The sequence below is a fragment of the Camellia sinensis genome, chromosome 10 (genome assembly GCF_055761805.1).
Source record: "Camellia sinensis isolate YWXY chromosome 10, ASM5576180v1, whole genome shotgun sequence".
Lineage (NCBI taxonomy): Eukaryota > Viridiplantae > Streptophyta > Magnoliopsida > Ericales > Theaceae > Camellia > Camellia sinensis.
In genome coordinates this window covers 33,628,165-33,638,948 of record NC_138970.1, presented here as the reverse complement: position 1 = coordinate 33,638,948, position 10,784 = coordinate 33,628,165, and the positions used below count along the sequence as shown (strand labels likewise).

The following is a 10,784-nucleotide window of genomic DNA, read 5'->3' as shown; positions in this document are numbered from 1 at the left end:
CATTAACTACAAAAAAATATATATTTTAACAAAAAATAAATTTTTTTGATGACGACAATCCCGTTGCAAAAAAAAAAAAAAATTAAACGACATTATTTTATTATTTAAATTTTATTTCTAACAAAAAAAATATATATTATTTTTTATTCCCGCCTCTTTTTGTTTTCCATTCCCGCTCCCCTCCCCACCTTTTTTTTTTTCAATTCCCGCTCGGCGGAGGAGCAGCCGAAAGGACAGACGAGCCGTAACAGTCACTTGAACCAGTCCAAACCCAAACCATGGATCAAACTCTCCTCCTTCTCCGCCCATAATACGCCCTCCCTTCCTCCCTCAAACCCCAAATCTAGGGCTATACACAATCACCACAATTCTGTACATACATATTGACGATGATGGTGTTTACTCGTAGCATGTGGTTGCTGGGGTTAATTTACTTTCTGGGGTTAGGTTTAGTGTTTGGTTTGAATTTTGGGGAATCTCTGAAGGTACCCTTCAGAGTCAACGATGTCCTTCCAGCTCTTCCTCGACAGATTTCATGGCCTGTGCTCAACAATCTCCACAGCGCCGTTGACTTGTTACCGTCGTTCGTCGGATCGGTCTCCCCTACCAATGGGTCGATTGAGTGGAAAGGGGCTTGCTTTTTCGATAACGAAGCTCGACTTGAGTTCACCGGCGGTGATTGGGGTTTGGGCGGCGGTGTTCTTCACTTCAAGGTTCGCTCTTTTTATCACTTGTATACATGTGTATGATTGATTTGATTTGAATTGTGAGAATTGTTGAACTAGAGTAACTAGTTATGATTATGTTTACAATTGCTCCATAGGCAATGTCATTTTGGGTTTGGATTGTATTGGAGAGCTTTTCAAGAGTATAAATGGTAGAACAGAATTTTAGCTACTGTTATTAGATTAATTTTTTTTTTAATAAATAATCTATAAACATAATTGAACAAAAATCAATTAGTCAAATAATCCGAGTGGAACTGTGGTGAGCCCCGCAAGACCCAACAACACCTGCACCTCCAACTCACAAAGAAACCTTTCCCTAGATCTTTGCACACTGTTTACAAATTCTTACTTATTGGGAGGTCCTAAAAATGAAAAGATTATTAGATAAATAAGATATAATCTGACCAATATCCTAAATCCTAAATTATAAAAATATTAATTTGAATACGATTGGCTTTCCATATAAACTAATTAGTATATTGAATCAAAATATAGATTGTGATTCTCTTCATTACATATTTATAGTAGAGAAATTCTATTACATTGTCTAGTGATGAGTGCGATGATCTTCTTTTGTTTTTTTAATTTAAAACAATTATAAATTTACATTCATACTTCATAGCGATTAAATTTGTGATGAAAATTCTCCCTCGCACATAAAATGGATAAGATCAAAGTCTGCAAAATACAGTAAGGTACCATGAATTAATTAGGAGTATATGAATATAATATATGTTTTACTTTACAATAGGAGGCATAGCATAATGTTAGCCATGCGCACCCAGGTGGATTTTCTTTTCTCCGTAATTCATGTGTCATACCAGTCACTAGGCTAACATTCTTCTTTTTGAGAATGGCGAAAATTGATTTGGCAATTAAAAAACATAGCCTGCAATCATGGGAGTATGAAGATAAAAGAAATCTTAGTTACCTAGATTTATCTAGTTTATCAGATTTTTTCCCATAAAATAATTGTGTGGTGTAGATTGAAATAGCATTGTGTGGAGTCATATATGAAACAAATTTAGATCATAGACCGATAATTCTAAATGGAGATGGAGTTGAATTATTAATCCAACCATGAGTTGTATTGAAATTTAATTCTCAAATGGAAGTTATTTTCCACGTAGTTTTTAAATTCAATTTGTTTATGAAGTCAGGTGGAGGTGGCTGGAGTTGGAGTAAGGTTAGGATTAAAGTTTGAGAAGTATGGAATAAAATTAAAATTTTATAATGAAATAAAATTATAATAAAAAAATTAAAAGGATACGAATTCATTAAAAAAAAGTAAAGTACTATTAGCAGCACCCTACAATATAAACACCCCCACCCCAAAAAAATAAATAAATAAATAAATCGAAAAGTCAAAAAAAAAAAAGATTTGTCCCGTGCTTATCTGAAAGTGAGAACAGGATAGCTGTAGCCTAGAAAACATTTCACGCCTAGCAATGCATACATGTGACCATGTCCTTGCAAAAAAATTAGATGCTTCAATTTTAATGGAACTTCTTCCTGCTATTGGGACTGTTTAAAGTAGTTTATTTGAGTAGTTTTAAATTTTTTATTTTGAGAATCTCTATGTTAGATTATTTAGTAGAGTTTTTGTTTATAATATATAAGTTAAAAATAACTGAAAATAGTTGATTTCTGGAGCGTGCTCATGTGAATGTGGGACTCACACTCCTCTATCTATCTCTCTCTACTCTCTCTCTTTCACCTCACTAGAACTCCATTTAGAGTTCTAGTATTAGAGCTATATATCATTACCTTGAGAGTTCTAATGCAGCTCTAATGATGTGGAGAGCGCTCATGTGAAGGTGGAGCCCACACTCCTCTATTTATCTCTCTCTACTCTCTCTCTCTCTTCCACCTCACTAGAGCTCCGAGCTCTAGTATTAGAATTATGTATCATCACCCAAATACTTATAGCTTCTACTTTTAAATTATGAATTTTTAACTAAACTACACCAAACACTATTTATTGTATTGTTGTATCTCCAAAATAGCTTTGGCTATATACAATGTAGAAAATGTGTTACTCTTGGTTCATATATCTTAACTTGTATGGATTGGTATAATGCTTGTTTATATAATCCGTAACAGTGGTGGTTTTTCTTTACATCCAAAAATCTCTGACATCAAACTATCCTAAGAGGAAGGAAGGAGAGCTCTAAAAAAAAAAAAAAAAATTCGACAATATTATAAATTCAGAATTTATTTAAAAATAACAATTAATGATTTAAATTTATTTCACTCGTGGACCTCACACTTCATGAATTTAATCTCCACCATACATCCCTGTTATGAGTAAATTCTCAGACCCTAATTTTGATATCTCAAACTTCTCCAAAAACATTATAGCAGATCCTTTTTGTTAATGTGATCCACCAAGAAAAGAAACAAACAAAATGAAGAGAAACCAACAAAATACAAACTATTTGGATGGGTCATGTGATTCTTGAGACCCTGTAACAAATGATTCCACCTTGAGCTATGAACAGTTTGATTTGTTTCCAGCCCTTATACAACAATTATATCTTTTAGACCTAACACTACAAAATAATTGACATATAGTAGCGGCCAAAACCGCTGCTAAAAGTAATAAAAAGCGTCGCTAAAAACTTGCACACTTTTACCGACGGTTTGAATAGCGACGGCCAAACCGCCGCAATAGCCCCGTCGGCATAGGTGTATTGTGACACTTTTCTCAACCGCTGGTATAAATATTTTTCTTACGACGATTGATATAGCGACAATTGTAAACATCGCTATATCTCAAATTTACCCATTGCGTATATACCTTTATAACGACGGTATGACTACTGCTACAACATTCACTTTTGCGACATTTTGTCAACTGCTACTATATTTTGACTCTATTCCATCAATTTTACACTGTCGCTATAGCTATAAAAAAATTTTGAATTTTATTTGTAGCGATGGTTATTAACCGCGATTAAAGGCAATGTTTTACTATTCAATTACCAATAATATATAGCTTGAAATTTTCAATGGTTTGCTAACCATTAATTATTGTCTCCCACTTATCCCTACTTACATAATCACCATTATATATGTATAAATGCACTATGTTATTCTAATAGCTCAATACTCAATACTCAATAATTCTAAAAGGTAAAAGAATTTGCATTTTCATAATCTCAAAATATTCAAAACACCTTCATGAAAAGGTTCATTACATAAGTTTGCCATATCAAAATAGATCAAATGTTTCTAGCAAACTAATAGCTATACCATAATCCAAAAGGTACATATAATGTTGTCACATGACAATAGTACTTAAAAGTATTACTCATAATGACATTTTATAAAGACTTCCAAGAAAAATGTTCAAATCGAGAAACGACGTCCATTTTGATGCTTTCATATTGCTCTATTTCCTACAATGAAAAATGACTTCCATTTTAATGCTTTCATATTGTCTTGTTTCCTGCAATACAAATGATTGAATGAGCATAAGTATCATTTTCAATTTGAAAATCTATAAACCATGTAATACAACATAGATGAGTGATTATATGTTGGTCTTGGAGCATTACTCCATATCTCTTTCACTTGACACTCATGAAGTTCTCCAAACTCTCACCAATTACTTTATATTTATTTACTTCAGTCATGCAGAGCCAACAATTTAGAAATTACTCAGTTAGATCACATAGACAAGCTAGTTACATCAATGGACCATTTTGAAAATCCTAATACCGATTGCATGAGAAGAATACAGACTTCAGCACAACTCTATACACAATATTGCACAGAAAAAAATGCAGAATACTATAATTTAAGTACATTAATTCCACTCTAATTTAAGTACTAAACTAAGATTGATCTTCTAGGGATTAATTAGTTTACAGTAAATTTAGAGTTATGGTCTTAAAGGCATGACTAAATAGATGCAGAAACATAAGCATCCACAATAGATTCACATTTTGTGTTCAATCTAAGAACTAGAACATATAGATGATTCTGATTATTCAAACATTTAAACAAGCAATATCAATAATAGAACTAACCAAAAAAATTAAGATTACCCTTCATAACTACATAATAATTGATTCAACACTACCAAGAACCAAACTTTATATAGTAACAAATAGCATTAACAAGCTATAATGCATATATAGACAGATAAGTTAGTACCAGCTGTGCATGCTCCATTGACTGTTGCAGCTCTATTTTATTTTCCTATTTCTTGGTGGCTGCTGTTGTTGTCTTACAAACATTGAGGGGTGCTAACAAATGATTGGGTAAGCCTCGTGGTGTCAAACTAGTTAGGATAATGTTGGCTTACATTGATGCTCTTTACACTCCTCCCCTTTTAGTGATGTACTAACATATGTTATATATGATTTTATTGTCAATAAAGTTCTTTTTTACCTCAATATTGAGGTATGAATGATTGGAGATATGCTCTATTCGTTTTATTTGGGTAAAATTCAATGCTTTGAATTTCTTTCCTCTTTCTTTTCCTTTTCCCTCCTCTCTAGAAAGAGCCTTGGAAGTTTACTTATTCTAATTCCTTTACTTAATTTGCAACACAGCATTGAAAATTATTTGAAGTTTTAAAGTGATTTATTGTGATACAAGGGAATTAAACTTGATACGATAACGGCAAGTATACCCTTAATATATGGGATGTTGGGGGCCAAAGAACAATTAGGTCTTACTAGAGGAACTACTTTGAGCAAACTGATGGCTTGGTATGGGTTATTGATAGTTTTGATCTGAGAAGACTAGATGACTGCAAATTCGAACTTCACAATCTCTTGAAGGAAGAGGTATCTCTAATTTTTCTCATTCATGCATCTAAGCTTTATACTCTATCTCCTTCTTTGTTGATTATAAAAGATGCATATGTTGATTGAGATATAGGATTAAAGCAAACACTCGGAATACTATAGCAGGTTTGGATTAGGGTGTTTGTTGTCTAATTCTAAGTTCTCTTTTGTTTGCCCACAACTTGTTCTAGTTGCAATTAACATTTTGTTTTGTCTAATAGTATGATTCTTATACCATGAGTCAATCTAAATAAGAGCTAATTATTTACTTTGATTTTATATTATATTTTTATCATGCTAGCGAATGGAATGGTTCTGTATCCTTTTAAGAATCTTAATTGTTTAAGTACTGGACTGCATTCTTACTCTTATCACTGAATCTTCTGCTAGTTCATGTGTCTTTAACATTGTAATACTTGAAATTTTTTTTTGTAAATTACAACATTTTTTCTTTTATTATTTAGCTTATAGACCCCTTACATGAAGACAATCTCCGCCTTGTCCTTCATTTGAGAATTACAGTATATCAAAGAAGTTTAGCATAGTGATAAATGTCTTTTTAACATCCATCACTTTTGTTTATTGTAATTAATCTTTAATTTCTAAGTTCTTTACAAAACTTCCTGAATTTTGTTGGCAACTCTTACCTTCCCAACTTTTCTTGGTACTCTTGGGATTGGTTGGAAAATATGATATTTTTTTCACTTGTTGAGTCCAGCTTTTGTCACTGTGTTAGGACTGTCTCTGTCTCCCTGTTGTGACATCTTTGATAAAAATATTTGAAGTAAATGGATGGAAGGCCTTTGTCTCGGAAAGCAATCTTTTTCTTGGTTTTTCCTTCTTGAGGGTTGAAGATGGTTGTGGATAATAATAGCCAAAGCCAAGTCACCATTACCTGGCTGTTGGCTTGGGAAAAAAAAAAAGGATTACTGCATCATTTAAGTCTCTTTATTACATTGTAAATAAAGGTCAGTAACTTTCCTTTTAGGAAAAGGTAATCATATTCTTATTAAAGGATCTTAGATTCTAAAATGTTTTGACTCGTAATGTTTGTATGGAGGTCCTAGACAGTAGAAAAAAGATGTCATAATTTGATTTTTGAATGCTATATTATGAAAATGTCCTTCCTTTTTGTTGTTTCAGTTTGGCTATTAAAGCTTAAGAAGGTAGACGTATGCATGTTCATGTTAGTTTCAAGTAAATACTGATACATTTTTTGTGTAATGCAGAGAATCCATATATTGGAAGCACTAGAGGCCTTTAGTGATATGGGAATGGCTGGTAACTTCCTTCACGAATTGTGTTCTTAGATTCAACAAAAAAAGGGTGTACATATATGTTGAATTTCCTCTAATCACATTATTAAGCCAATAAAACGTTACAAACTGCATTTAATTCATGGATAACAATTTTCTCAACAAAAACAAAAATAGAAAAATAGAACAAACCTATAAAGAAAAGGGTAGGCACTATTACTCCATTGTGGCATTTTGTCAAATACCTAGCATACATAATGATTCCTCATTGCTATTCACAATTAGAGGCATGAGATTTCACTTCACTAATTATATTGGTTAAAATATGAATGTCATAGATGATCAAATATATTTGTGTATGTGTGTGAATATCATAATCAAAATACAGAACAGGTTAATCAATCTATTTTCTAAATTATTTTCCCAAATCAAAATTGTTCAAGATGTTCATGAAATCCTTCAAAATAGAGAAATTTTGGAGATATTAGAAGCAATATGAATGGAATGGCAAGTACCCAAACTTGTCCGAAGACAGTGAAAGCAGAAAAAGAGAAACTGAGAGACTAGAAGAAGGAGAGAGGGGCAAAGAGAGAAACCGAGAGACCAGAAGAACGAGAGAGGTAGAGAAAGAGATAGAGAGAGTAGACTGACCTTAAAATCACATTGGTGTGTAGCTTGACGTCGTCGATACACCGGTGGAGGATGAACAAAGGCTCAATGATACTTCGTGAAAGAAGTGTTGATGGACTAGGGCAAAAAATTGAAATCAAGGAGTTGAACGGTTTTTTTGGGACTGGTTCTGATATGTATTCACCCAAAAAAATAAATAAATAAATAAATTCTGATAAGCGCGAAATCAGAATTTGTTTGGTGCCTTTATTTTGTTTGACTTATTGTAGCGGTTGTGTTCAAACCGTCACTACAAAAAAATATATGGCGGCACTTTAAGGAAAAAATGCGGTTAAAAGTTTTATTTGTAATGGCGGTCAACAACCGTCACAATAGCCCATTTATAGTAGCATTTTTCGGGCTACTGCAATAAAAAGCGCCGGTAAAACTTGATTTTCTTGTAGTGCAATATGGATTAACACATTGAACTCTTAGACAAAAGCACTCTTCAATTAGTACAAAAGACTGATTTTATGGTGAAAGGAACGAAATTACACTGATTGTACACGCGTAAATTTTTTTAAGTTGGTTCTTTAGATTAGCTCTTTTACTGCATTTAATCAAGGACAATTAACTCAAAATCTCCATTTGCACTTTGTTTGATTGGATTAAACCGAGTTTAGGTATTGGGATGTCGTTTGGGACGATCCAGTACATCTTGGTGGCAAATATGACTGGTAATTTTTTTTTTCCTTACGTAGATTAGACCTGTTATATAAAACAATATAACCATACACTAAAGATGAATTAAACCACTTGATTTGCTTTCATGCAAGCCAGAAGGGACACGTTATAGTGTTGTAATGGAAGATGAAAATCAAATAGAGATTTCTTTTACAAGAACATGGAATTCATCCCTAAATGACACAGGAATGCCCCTGAATGTAGACAAAAGGTTCATTGAAAGCATTTAGCATCAGCTTAATTTGCAGCCAAACAGATCTTAACAAGTTTTGCTTATTTTTAATCTGTCAACGTTGATTTTGTAAACATTATTTGCAGGTTTATAATGCTGCGTGGATACCCCAGTTTCTGCTCGTATGCAATACTTGAACACTCCGAGGGATGGCCTGACATTAACATCTACCAAGGGAGGATTGTATTCAAGCTTGAAGAAAGCCTGTAAGACATATATGATTGTTATGGTCCTGCTATTCTAAATTGTTGACTAGGTTTGACATGAACGGAGTAATTTAAGGAAAATTTAATCTTGATATGATACATGACTAGGTTTCAATACATGGCTATATCGGATGAAAGGCAAAGGATCATGCCAACGCCACAAGACCGTGAAGCTGGCCTAATCCTTGACTACCCTGAAGCTGTTATGCTGACAAATCCAAGCAATCCAGAGCTCACTGGGGAGGTAAGCTTGACCATTTTTCATTCACCTACTAGTTATTGCTAAGACAGTCCTATTTCCTAAGTTTTGTGGGAATGGTTTTGTGAATTGACAAAAATGCCCTTTTGTGATTCATCAAGAGTGTTAACTTCTTGATATTTTTGTTACTTCATGAAGACTTGACAATCACAAGAGGAAAGATTGCATTTGTGTAGTTAGATATGCTAGTTTTTTTTCTTTTTTGATGTTGTGTTATGTAGGTGGATGATAAGTACCAATATTCATGTGATGACAAAGACAATCGGGTTCATGGGTAGATATGCTCCAACCCGGCTGTTGGATTCTGGATGATCACACCCAGCGATGAGTTCCATACAGGTGGCCCTATCAAGCAAGATCTCACCTCGCATGTTGGCCTAACCACCTTATCTGTAAGTATCCGATATTGTTCCCTTTGCACAATCCTTTGCTATTAATCACTTCAGATATCATGCTTTGCAAGAGAGCACACTTTCAAATGGCATCAATTTTACTCACTGGCCCAACATAGTGGCCCATTTACAAAATGAATTTCATGACAAAAAAAAAAAAAATGAAAAAAGTAATATATGTAGATGCAAATTCTTGACCAATTCCCACTTCCCAAATGAAGCCTAAGAGAACAAATATTGTTTTGTATTATGATGATGACATCTATAGGAAAAACTACTTCACAACAATTGGACTGAAAAAGGAATTGATGGAGAACAGAGCATAACTTTCCAGTTAAGCACATGACCTACTACTTAAATCTATCCTATTGAGGCACAACCTTGCACTTTCAATAAGTGGAAAATGTTATATATAAATAAATTTTTACAAATTTCCTTACTACTAGATGTTAATGTTAAAGGATTGTGTTATTTATCTTTAGATGTTTTTCAGCACCCATTATGCTGGGGTCAATCTGACAATAAAATTGCGAGATGGCGAGCCATGGAAGAAGGTGTTTGGCCCTGTTTTGATCTATCTAAACTCAGTTTCAGTCGAAGAGGATGCCCTAACACTTTGGGAAGATGCCAAAGAACAGGTACTACTTTGGGCATGAAATTTTTGACAACATAAAATCTAATCAGTACAAACAAAATTAACAATCTCATCTCATATGCATATATTCAGATGTTGATAGAAACCCAAAGCTGGCCATATGATTTCCCTCTTTCAGAAGACTTCCCTCATGCTGATCAACGGGGTACAGTTAGTGGCCGATTACTAGTCCGTGACAAGTAACTACCTCTACTAGCTCAACTGCACTATCTTCTTCATCATTGTCAAGTGTATAATGATATTGAATCTGATATAAAATTTTTGTTTTAGGTATATTAATGAACAACTTATGACCGCGAACTTTGCTTTTGTGGGGTTGGCTGCACCAGGAAATGTTGGATCATGGCAAAGAGAAAACAAGGTTTTTTTTGTTTTTGTTTTGTTGCTTTCATATAGTTTTAGTCAACAAACTACGGAATATTGTTGCTTTCATATATAACTTTCCTAATTTGGCAATTATCAATTAGACACTCTCTCTCTCTTCGTTTCTCTTACTGTTGCTTGTAGGCACTTTTCTGTGGCAATTTTAGCATTTATGCTGAATTAAGATCAAGCAGAAATGATTAATGTTCCTATTTTGGTTTCCTGAATTAACTTTTTAGTTTATTCATACGCATCAGCGGTTTTTGGATTAATTTGTGTTTTCATTTTTCAGGTCAAAATTGTTTTGGAGAGATGCAAAATATGGTCCAAGAATTAAAGAACTTAGTTTTTAAAGTTTTTTCATTTTTTAATATATGTAAACACAGTTAATTTTTTTTATTTAATTCTTTTGTATATACTTTTGAATATTTAATTTCCATTTATGAAATATATGACGTTATTCTATTCAATATGTGGTTATGATTCAAAATATAGTATATAGTGTGTATTACATTCTTCAAATGTGGATACAAAAATAATA

General features: G+C 33.2%; 1 pseudogene across 1 annotated transcript; it reads left to right on the top strand.

The window, feature by feature from the left end:
* Nucleotides 1-392: 392 nt before the first annotated feature.
* LOC114264423 (uncharacterized) lies at nt 393-10,353 on the top strand (annotated as a pseudogene). The gene is made up of 10 exons (XR_014341441.1): nt 393-713; nt 6,757-6,808; nt 8,076-8,129; nt 8,233-8,347; nt 8,455-8,574; nt 8,683-8,818; nt 9,055-9,225; nt 9,708-9,863; nt 9,953-10,059; nt 10,151-10,353. The product of XR_014341441.1 is annotated as an uncharacterized LOC114264423 (transcript).
* Nucleotides 10,354-10,784: the final 431 nt, after the last annotated feature.